Raw genomic sequence first — 12,297 nt, 5'->3', positions numbered from 1 at the left:
CAATGGAGGAGATGTAAAAGATGCAGGTTTGATCCCTGCCTGGGTCAGGGAGATCCCCTGGAGGAGGGCATGGCAACAGTATTCTTGCCCGGAGAATCCCATGGACAGAGGAGCTTGGCAGGTTCCAGCCTATAGGGTCACAAAGAGTGAGACTGAAGGGACTTAGCACATGCACCGGCTGTCATAAAGCTGAAGGCTAAGGAAACTTGTGGGCATAAAAGTTGAAAGTACACCTTAAGGTGAAGGTATGAGTTTTCTGGCTTTGTAGTCAGAACTCCGTCTCCAGCATTGCAGGCGGATTCTTTACTGATGAGCCATCTTAGTTTAAAACTAGCAACACAGGACTCCAGGATTTAATTACTGGACACTCAAGGTTCCGGGGCTGGAGTGGTTTGGGGAGGACTACATGGCACAACTGCTCAGAGATGGGATGTCCCGATTATAATGGCCAGGATTTCCCACTACGAATGAGGTATAATGTTTAGAAATTGTGAATCACCATTATTACACACCTGTAACCATTACAACTGAATTTTAGTAGATTTCTGAATTATCCAACTATTAATAAAATTTACATTAAGTTGTATCTCTAAATTCAATTCTAAGCACAAGAGTCCTGGCAATTGACTTTCCACATTTACCCATCCCCTGGAGAGGGAAATGGCAACCCACTCCAGTACTGTTGCCTGGAAAATCCCATGGACAGAGGAGCCTGGTAGGCTACAGTCCATGGGGTCGCAAAGAGTCGGACACAACTGAGCGACTTCACTTTAAGCACCTTGGCAAACTGCTAGCCAATTGATTCTAAGATCACAGTTCAGCCGCTTGAACTTCTGAACAAATTCTAAACTTAGCCACTTTAACTTCTGAACAAATTCTAAACTTAATTCTTTAACACTGAGTGTTAAATAGCCAGACTGTTTAATTGCTAAGTCGTGTCTGGCTCTTTTGGGGCCCCATGGACTGTAGCCAGCCAGACGCCTCTGTCCGTTTTCCAGGGAAGATTACTGGAGTGTTACCATTCCTTTCTCCAGGGGACCTTCCCGACCTCTAGGGACTAAGCTCAAATCTTTTATGTCTCCTGCATTAGCAGTCGGGTCCTTTTACCTGGGCCACCTGGGAAGCCACATCAGACACAAACTGCTACTGTAGGCAAATTCTTTACCCCTTTGAGCACCAGTAAGTAAAGTCCCTCAGTCGTGTCAGACTCTTTGTGACCCCGTGGACTGCAGCCCACCAGGCTCCTCAGTCCATGGGATTCTCCAGGCAATACTGGAGTGGGTTGCATTTAGTTCTCCAGGGGATCTTCCCGACCCAGGGATCGAACGTGGGTCTCCCGCATTGGAGGCAGACGCTTTAACCTGAGCCACCAGGGAAGCCCTGCCTGAGGCCCACGGAAGCCCTAAATGAAGAACACTTCTGCGCTTGTCTCAGGGAAGGCAATGGCAACCCACTCCAGTACTCTTGCCTGGAAAATAACATGGACGGAGGAGCCTGGTAGGCTGCAGTCCATGATGTCGCGGAGTTGGACACGACTGAACACGTTCATGCATTGGAGAAGGAAATAGCAACCCACCCCAGTGCTCTTGCCTGGGGAATCCCAGGGAAGGGGCAGCCTGGTGGCCTCCCGTCTACTTCAGTCGAACACGACTGAAGCAGCAGCAGCATGCACTCGTTTTAACACTGCCAATCTGTGTGGAGCTTGTCAGAAAGCTCCTTTTAACCTTGACAGTTACTTTATATCCCAGGTGCTACTAGGCAAAACTTGGAAAATATAAAATGTTGAGACCATGGCAGCCACCCCTAAAACACTATAGAGATGCTCCACCCCAGCTGCAGAGGGATGGAGGGTCACACAGGAGGTGAGAAGCAAATAACTTTATCCGCGGCTCACCATTTCTGATTCACATGAACCATGTCCCCATCCCCATGGTAACTGTCTCCCACATAACTAGCCCCAAGTTTCTGGCCAAGACTTGTGACCTTAGTCCCCAACCCAGGGAGTGAGATTGCTAGAACCCTAGAAACCCACCTCCAGGGCTTAATCCTGAGCAACATGCAGGATCTTTTCCACACTAGGGATCGAAGCTGCACCCTTAAGAATGGCCTTACCCAATTCCTACAAGGGACCCATAGAGATCCCTGAGGCGCCCACTGAGATAGACCCACTTTCCAGCAAACCCCCAGAAACTCCCCATAGCGTTCCCAAGGACCAACTATGGAAATGACCAGAAAAATAAATCAGCACACAATACAGGCATACTGTTTTTATTACTATTTAAACCAATTTTATAATTGAAACAAAACTGTAATAGGCAGAGCTTTTAAGATTAAAAGCAAATGATTGTTGACAATTATATTAGGCAGAGCTTTTAATGGAGCAACAGGTTACAGATTACAAAAGGCAGATTACAGACAAAAGCCGTGGAGTTGGAAGTAAAACCCACCATTGACTACATGGGAAGTCCTTGGTTGCTGACAGAACCTCCGACTTGAGTCAGTAATGAAGTGCAGGATCGGTAAACACGAGCAGACATCGCAGATTCCAACCCGTAGATGGTTTTCCCGGAACAGGGACGCTCGAAATGGGAGCACTTTCCAGTCACAAATCGGCAAGCACCCCCATTTTGAGCATCCCGGTTTGGGTTTGCTGGAACCTGTTCTGACCCTGATCCTAGGAAAAGAAGTTTAGTGATCTCTGGAAAAGTCATTGGTGTAAGGAGACAACGTTAAGGACACTTTAGACAACTTCCCCACTCATACCAGGCGCCCAGTTAATGTTTTCACCAAGTGGAAGCTACTCTCTCAACCGGTAACACTCAAAACATGGCGGCACTTCCCTTCGTAAAACGGAAGTGCCCCCACAGTTTGAGTACCACAGGCTGAGAAGTTGCGGGCCAGGAGCACCAAGCGAAGGATTTAGAAGACTGAACGCTTCAAAGGATTAGCACTAACCCCACCTTAATCCCAAACCGCAAGGCCAAGAGGGAAAAGCCAACAGGGAAGCCCGGTTATGAAGCTTGAGTTCACCCCCCGCCCCTTCACTATTATAGGAGTAAAACTTCAGTTAAGGACAGCTAAATACATGCAGGTGAGAAGTCACTGCATGCCGAGCTTACTCGATTTCTGACTTTGCCTTGGACTTCCCAGCCAAGTCCTCTGCATTTGAAGCACGGAGGTGGGGAAGGTCTAGTCCCTGGTTGGGAACTAGGACCCCTCTTGCCACGTCGTGCGGGTAGAAGTGAAAACCTCAAGGCTGCCTCAATTTACGCAGAAATGGAGCAAGAAAACTCCCGTCCCTACATGTCGCTGGCCAAACGCTAGAGCAACTCTGGGGACACAAGAGCTCAGGCACCAGAGCAGCACACACTGGTTGGGCGAGTTGAGGGTGGGATTCTCGGTTATTACGCCTCAGTACTTTCGATGCAGGAGACGTGGGTTCGATCCCAAGTTGGGAATATCCTGCATGCCTCCTGGCTGAAAAAGAATGATGAAAAAACCTATTAGAATTCACAAGGGCAGTTTAAATGAGAAAAGGTAGCTTCGGGTTAAACCAAGAGGTAGGAACCCTGTGCAATTTCAGAAGGCAAAGCAATAAAACTTACTGAAAACAGAGCAGCTGGAAAGAGAAAAGGATGAACAATTTAAGGAAAAGAATGTGCAGGTGATACTCACAAGACACAGGACCTCATTGCTTCTCTCGCCAGGCAGTCAGGCTTCAGACCTGCCGACCTCTTATATAAGCCAAAGACCCAGCCTTTGCGGAGAAGACCACTCCCCTCCACAGGTCTCCACCCAGACCCACCCAGACCCACCCTGCCCCATTCTGAGTGAGACCCATCCTCCAATATATATATTTTTTAAGTCGTCGACTCCTTCATTGTTTATACCATCAGAAAAAAAACAAATTATAAACAAACTAGGAAAATGCATAGAAGTGCTTTTAGCCACCGCCATTTTGGACTCCTTTTCCCTGTTCTACCTACCTAACAGAAGTACCCCAAAAGAATATAACTGTACCTTCCGGGGACTCGGTTATTCATTCAACTACTATTTACTATTTAGCAATTATTTGTTGAGCACATAAGACACGCCAAGGCATGCTTGTTAGTGTCTGGGGGGGTTGGGGTGAATAAAACCATGGATTTTATAGTCTAGGATAGTGGTTTTCGATTGAGGGTGTTTTTTTTCCCTCCCCAGGGGACATCTGGCAAAGTTTGGAGACACATTTGGTTGTCACAACTGGGGAAGGCAATGGAGTACCTTCAACTTTTTGTGGATAATGCCAGGGGTCTTGGCAAACATTCTAAACTATGGACAGCGCTTTACAATGTGAATGGTGTGGAAGCTGAAAGACTGAAACCTAGAGGAAGGGTGATGGACGGAAAAAAAACAAGCAAGGACACATCTAATTCTGTTCATATTATCTCTGAATCTCTGCATATTCATACAAAGCATTGATGTAGGGATCACTTCTGAGTTCTTTAAATCCAAAACCCCATTAAAAGGTATTTTAAATGTTTCTTTTTAACAACTATATTACAATTTCTCAAAATAGTTTCAGGATCTTTCAAAAATGTGCTGTTTCACTAAATTTATGCATATTATTGAGATCTGAGTATTCTCCCTATAAGAAATTCTGGACAAAGAGTAACAAGTCCATGGAATTTGCTAAAGATTGTTGGATCAAGTTCAGAAAATATATAAATAATATGGTAAAAACAATAAACAATGTGCTTTAATGATTAATGGCAAATTTCATTAAGCCCCTGTTAGACATTTTCAATTTTTGCAAATTTAGGATAATTTATTAATAGTGCTATAATAAGCATTTTTAATTAATATTTTTATTTAAAAATTTTATTGGCAAATAGTTGATTTGCAATGTTGTGTTAGAATGAGCATTTTAAAATATTTCCTTTTCTACTTTTTCTTTAAAGAAAAAAATTTTTTTTACAATGAGCTTTTTTTTTTTTTTTTTGGCCACCCTGAGAGGCTTGTGGGATCTTAGTTTCACAACTAGGTATCAAACCTGGGCCTGTGGCAATGAAAGCATTGAGCCCTAACCATTGGAACATCAGGGAATTCCCTAAAATGTGGATTTTTGAGAGCAGCTTTGGTAAAAATGGAGACATTGGTTTCCACCCAGATCTAACCTCGCCACTCCTCTCCACTTGGACCCTCTGCTCTGTCCCCAAACCCACATCACCTTATTTTCTCAGCGACTGACAGTTTTTTCTTCGTGCCCTTCACCCTCACGGAGCACGTTCAGGGCTGACCCCTATGTGTCTCTCACATTTCAAGGGCTTAGAATTTCTCTTTGTCTAATCACTAGCCGCCAGTTCAATTACTTGTCACAGTCGTCCTTTGAGCTCAGTTCCCTGGGGACAGTGGTTTGTCTTATTCACCCATATCCCCCCATCCCCAAATCAGCCCTCGGGCCCGCACTTAGTAAAAATGCAAAAAGCATTTGTTCTTAATGGTGAAAAACTCTATTAGCACAATTGACTTTAAGAAAGGTGAAACAAAGACTTCCATTCAAAGTTGATTTTAGGTAAATCCCGCGGAGAAGGAAATGGCAACCCACTCTGGTATTCTAGCCTGGGAAATGCCATGGACAGAGGAACCCGGTTACAACTTAATTACAACTTAGTTACTTAAGCAACTAAACCACCACCAATGTGCCCATTAAAATCTCAAGTTAATATGTTCATTAGCTGCTTTTTTCCAATTTCCCCCCAGCTTTATTGATGTACAATTGATTTGTTAACTATTAAAGTTTTATTGATGTATACTTGATTTATTAACTATTAATGAACCTTAAGTCTCAAGTTAATATTTTCCTCTTTGAAGGTATTAGTCACTCAGTCCAGTCCAACACTGCAACCCCATGGAATGTAGCCTGCCAGACTTTGCTGTCCATGGGGATTCTCCAGGCAAGAATACTGGAGTGGATTCCCATTTCCTTTTCCAGGGATTCGTCCCAAACCAGGGGTTGAACCTGGGTCTCCTACATTGCAGGAACATTCTTTACCATTCCTCTTTACTGAGCCACTTTTTTTTCTTCTTTTTTTTTTGGATTCAAAAATTCCGAAGATTTAAGAAATGAGATTTGATAGCCTGGGGTGGCTGGGGGAGAATAGGACTAAATGGGAAAAGTTTGCTAAATCAAACATTCTTCCTGCAGAATTGAAAGCTCTTCATTTGCAAATCACTAGACTTTGTTGTCATTACAATCACCTGGTCTCCCTACCATCCCCGCCCAATTCGTACCTTTATCTGGCTGGTCTGCATACCAGTAAGAATAGCTTTTTTAAAAGAAAGAAAAAAAAAAGATTCTCAACAGTTTTTGAAATCCTTTTGTGTACAGAGTTCTTTGCTCAACAATGAGGTACAGCCTGGAGGTGAATAGGTGATAATCGTGTTTATTAAAAGAATTCCTACAATTTAATGTAAAGTTACTGCTTAGTGCTGAAGTTGAGAAGAAAAAGTGGGGGGAAGTGAGGACTATTTCCAGACTAGATGAAACACTTTAGAAGACCTTACCTGTGTGTTCGACAGCTGAGACTTATTAGACATCACTTAACATATCTGGGCTTCGCTGGTAGCTCAAAGGTAAAGAATCTGCCTGCCAATGCAGGAGACCTCGATTTGATGCCTGAGTCAGGAAGATCCCCTAGAGAAGGAAAAGGCACCCCACTCCAGAATTCTTGCCTGGAGAATCCCATGGACAGAGAAGCTTGGTGGGTACACTGTGTCCGAAAGGTCACACAGAGAGTTGGACACCACTGAGTAAGGGGATACTCATTATGGCCTTCAAAATCAATCAAGTAAGCAGTTATGTTAGAACATCACGTGAGTGCTAAATCCCTTCAGTCGTGTCCAACTCTGCGACACTTGGGACACAGGTAGCCCACCAGGCTTCTCTATGCATGTGATTCTCCATACAAGAATACTGGAGTGGGATGCCATGCCCTCCTCCAGGGGCTCTTCCTGACCCAGGGATTGAACCTGTGTCTTCTGCGACTCCCATGTTGCAGGCCACCAGGCCCCATGTTGGGCCACCAGGGAAGCCCTAGAATATCACAGGCTATGGGAAAGAAATAGAGCAAAGTTTTGAAAGTTGTAATGATACAGACACGAAACATAGTAGGTCTACTTGTCCAGAATTTTCCAGTTCTTTTAATTGCTTTCTTTCCTGATTTCATTGAATCATGCCTCCTCAAGGATACTTCCTCCAACCAGCTTTTCTAAAATAGCAATTCCATGGAACTTCCCTGATGGTCCAGTGGTTAAGACTCCACACTTCCAATGCAGGGGGCATGGGTTTTATCATTGGTCAGGAAACCAAGGTCCCACATGCCATGTGATGAAGCCGAAAGAAATATATGGAATAAATAAAATGGTACAGTTATGACTGATTCACGTTGTTGTATGGCAGAAACCGATATAACGTTGTAAAACAATTTTCATCCAATCAAAAAATAAATAAGTAAATGAGCATGAACACATGAATATATTTCAGAAATTGTCAAAGTTAGTGCACATTTGAAAAAAAATTGTAATTTTTGACATTCACCTCCATGCTGTATCTGGATTACTTGGTATGCATGATTAGCTGATATTAAAAACTCATTTGCTTATTTCTTTGTTATCTGTTTCCAAAACGAGAATGCAAGCTTGATGAAGGAAGGACGTTTTCTATTTTGTTCAGAACTGTGTCCCCAGTGCTTGATCCATCACAGACTTTTGAAAATATTCACTGAATAAACGAATCTGCCAACTGGAAAAAAAAGAGAGAGAGAGAGAGAGAGTCTGGGAGAACACTTTAGAAAATGTGAGAATCCCTGTGAATGTGAATCTGTGTAATGATAATTTTACTTTTAATAACACCCACTGAGAACCAAGGGAGATGGCTATTGCACCCCACTCCAGTGCTCTTGCCTGGACAATCCCATGGACGGAGGAGTCTGGTGGGCTGCAGTCCATGGGGTCTCTAAGAGTCGGACACGACTGAGCATCTTCACTTTTACTTTTCACTTTCATGCATTGGAGAAGGAAATGGCAACCCACTCCAGTGTCCTTGCCTGGAGAATCCCAGGGATGGGGGACTCTCCTAGGCTGCTGTCTATGGGGTCGCACAGAGGTGGACACAACTGAAGCGACTTAGCAGCAGCAGCAGAGAACCAAGAGGAAACCTTAGGGAGGTGTTTCAAATGTTGATCACAGTTACTTAGGATGGGATGTGCTTGGAGTCACATAGCCCTCATTGAGAATATTTGTCAGGCATCTTAAGAATTCTGTCCTGGTTTTCACCTTGATTATTTTGCATTTCCTTCAGGGTTCTGTACATTGTGTGGAAAAGAAATTCATTTAAAGAGTATAGTTTGCCTAATTTAACCATCTATATTCAAGCTTTGTGAGGATGAAAGTGTTAGTCTCTCAGTCATGTCTGTCTCTTTGCAACCTCATGGACTGTAGCCCACCAGGCTCCTGTCCTTGGGATTCTTCAGGCAAGAATACTGGAGTGGGTTGCCATGCCCTTCTCCAGGGGATCTTCCTGACCTGGGGATTGAACCCGGGTCTGCCTCACTGCAGGCAGATTCTTTACCATCTTGAGCCACCAGGCAAGCCTGTGAGGACGGCCATTCTAACTAATATCGGTGATGGAAACGCATGTAATGATAAAAGAGAGGAAGGGATGAGAGTCATGAGCTCTCGTGACTGTCAGCAGTGTTCGAATGGGTCTGATACTGTTGTTGATTAACACTGAGAAGACATGGGTTTGCCTCAGCTTTAGATGGAAGCAAAGTCACGAGTTTTAAGTTTTTTTTTTCTTTTTTGGCCACCCACGTGGCATTCAGGATCTTAGTTCCTAAGCAGGGATGGAACCCTTGCCCAGAGCAGTGGAAGTATGGAGTCTTAAACACTGGACCACCACCAGGGAAGTCCCAGGAGTTTTAATTCAGGGGATTCTGAAGGCAAATCTTGTGAGATCTTGCAAACCCCTTCACTAATCAATTTATCCAATAGACATGCAGCTACATAGTTTGGGGTGGCCTGTTCTGAACTCTTTCAGGGTAAAAATTTTCTCAACAGGGGAGATGGATTGACAGAATATCTGATTCCATGTTCAGTTTCTAAGTCGTGTTTTTGTGACCCCATGGACTGCAGCACGCCAGGCTTCCCTGTCCTTCACTATCTTCTGGAGTTTGCTCAAATTTATGTCCATTAAGTCGATGATGCTGTCTAACCATCTCATCCTCAGCCGTCCCTTTCTCCTTTGGCCTTCAGTCTTTCCCAGCATCAGGGTCTTTCTCAAGGTGGAATGGGGATTTGCAGCCAGAATGTTGAGTGAGGGGGTCAGTGGATGCAAAATCCTTGAGAAGATATACCAGAGTGAGGAGGGGTCTTACTAAGTGAGTCTAATAGGATTCTCATTAAGGCAGGTCAAGGACTCAGAGGTTAAATGGAGGGAGAGGAACTTGATTTGGCAAGAGAGGTGATTAGCTCTCAAGGGTCAGGGAAAAGATTTAGCGGGATTCTTTGCTAGGACCTGGAAGGCAGGCTCAGGGTCAAGGACAAGCTTATTATTCCCTCAATTACAAATTCTACCTGTGGGGCAGATGGACAGATTTTGTGGGGCCAGGCTGCGGAAACTGATGCAAAAGCTGATGGCAATGGATGGGGGTGGGAATCTGAAAGGGAAAAGGGGACTTGAGGGCAGAAATTCCTTCCTTCTCAGGAAAGAGGTTCAGACCCTCATTCAGCACAAAGAATGAGATTTGATAGCTGTTTCAGAGAGTATTTTGAATATCACCAGCACACAAAGAGTAGGCAAACATCTGTTTAATAATGGCAAATTTACTATGAAAGGCCCCTAGGGGTGGGGACTTGACTGGGTGGGACTTACTCTCATTCTTTGGATTTCTAAGAAATGACCGAGCCAGAACAGTTTTTCAATTTATGGCTTTTTCTCCCCTTTTTAAAAAAAGAAACTTAAATAAAATAAAATAATGAAACTTTTCCTTTTGGAACAAGTTTAGATTTGCAACGTGTGGAGTTTCCACTATGCCTACCCCTAGTTTCCCCTATACATGAATACGTTAGTACTCCAACAAGGACTGAGAAACCCTCGCAGCCAAAGGCAGAAGTGGAGCCTAAGAAAACAGGACAACTATATGTAATGTGATGTCCTGAGTGGGATGCTGGAACAGAAAATGACATTAGGTTAAGGTTAAAAAAAAAATTCCTAGGGAAAGCTGAATTAACCATGGACTGTAGCTAATAATAATAATACTGGCTTTTTAAATGTAACAAACAGAGCACAGAGAACTAGGCACTCTATAATAACCTAAATGGTAAAAGAATTTGAAAAGTAATTGAAACCTATAAAAATAAATTTTAAAATACATCATTAGTATATTGGTAGAACACATTTGTTACAGTGAATAAACCAATATCGTTACCGTTATTAGCTGCAGTCCATAGTTAATTTATATTTCGTTAGTTTTGCTATTAGAACATTAGTACAACAAACTTGTTATATTTAATAAGCCAATATTATTATTAGCTGCAATCCATGGTTAACTCAGTTTCCTTAGGTATTTTTTGGGGGGGTTACACTTGGCTGGGAGGGTTTCTCAAGCTTTTCTTATTTGGGGACAGTTTTAAGGCCTTCTGCTCAGGTCTTACAGAATGTGCTTCAACTGAGATTATGTGCTCAGTTGCCCAGTTGTGTCTGTCTCTTGGGGACCCCAGGGACCCTAATCTGCCAGCCTCCTCTGTTGGGATTGGTCTTCTGTTTTTCTCATTAGATTAGGAGCCTGGTGGGCTGCAGTCCATGGGGTCGCAAAAGTCGGACACTGCCTTAAGTGAACTGCCTTAACAGTTTACATAGAGAACCTGGGGATTTCCCTGGTAGTCCAGTGGTTAAGTGGAGAAGGAAATGGCAACCCACTCCAGTATTCTTGCCTAGAGAATCCCATGAACAGAGGAGCCTGGTGGGCTGGTGTCCATAGGGTCACACAGAGCCGGACTGAACTGAAGCAACTTAGCGTGCACGCATGCTTTGGAGAAGGAAATGGCAACCCACTCCAGTATTCTTGCCTGGAGAATCCCAGGGACGGAGGAGCCTGGTGGGCCACCGTCTATGGGGTCGTACAGAGTCAGACACGACTGAAGTGACTTAGCAGCAGCAGCCAGTGGTTAAGACTCTGAGCTTCCAATGCAGGGGGGCACAGATTCGATCCCACATCCCACAAGGTGCTGCCAAAAATTTAAGAAATTTACACATTAAAAGAAAAGAGAGAGAGAACCTGTTCTCAGAATAAAGCTACCACCAGTGATGTCTACAAAGACTACGTGGCAAGTGTGTGTGTCGAGATGGGGGAGAACCTGCAGGCCTGGAGATCAGACCCCCCTCTGAGTTCCATTGTCCCAGCCCGGCCCAAGCAAATGTTTGGTAAACAAACATTTGCTTTCTCTCCATGTGAATTGCCCTTCTCTCAAGTCCCATTCCACCAGCCTCAGCATCTTCTTTTGTCTTAGCTGAAGGTGGCTTGTAAGGCAAAGGTTTGGGCCACCCTGGCTATTTGCTCCGTTTTCCTCAGGCTCCCTCATGTATATTGCTATTCTGTCGCTCAGTCACATCCCAGTCTTCCGCCTGCAGTGGCAGCACCGGGTCCCAGTCACTGGTCCACCAGGGAATACTTGGTCTCATGTCAATTTAGAACAAGAGAATCTAGAAGAGGAGAGGCACATTTTTTCCTTCTGGACAACACTGACCAAGACTCTGTCTTTGACTTAAGCCTGATTGAGTCAGGCTCCCCTGTAGCCTCTTAACTGAGGCACCTTGACCTTGACCTGCCCGTGGCCCTCCCAGTCCAATCTTCGCAAAAAAATCTGCCTGTCTCCACCCCACCCTTGATAACTGATAACTTCTGATCTCTGATCAAGTTCCTCATCCAACACCCCCTGATGTCTAAGCCCTTGGCTAGCTTTCAGCAAAAATCCTGTTAAGCGAATTAGTAAGTATCCCCCCACCATGAGGTCTCCTGGTAATTTTCCAGCCACTCACTCACATTTACTCTGCTGTTCAGGCTCTGACTCCCTGAATTTGAGCCCAATCTCAATCCCCCTGGGCTTCCTTAAGTTAAGTTAAATTAGTTAAGTTAAAGTCACTCAGTCGTGTCCGACTCTTTGTGACCCCGTGGACTGCAGCCCACCAGGCTCCTCAGTCCATGGGATTCTCCGGGCAAGAATACTGGAGTGGGTTGCCATTTCCTTCTGGCTCAT

This window comes from Budorcas taxicolor, chromosome 18, assembly GCF_023091745.1.
Source record: "Budorcas taxicolor isolate Tak-1 chromosome 18, Takin1.1, whole genome shotgun sequence".
In the NCBI taxonomy this organism is placed as follows: domain Eukaryota; kingdom Metazoa; phylum Chordata; class Mammalia; order Artiodactyla; family Bovidae; genus Budorcas; species Budorcas taxicolor.
This window is presented reverse-complemented; position numbering follows the sequence as displayed.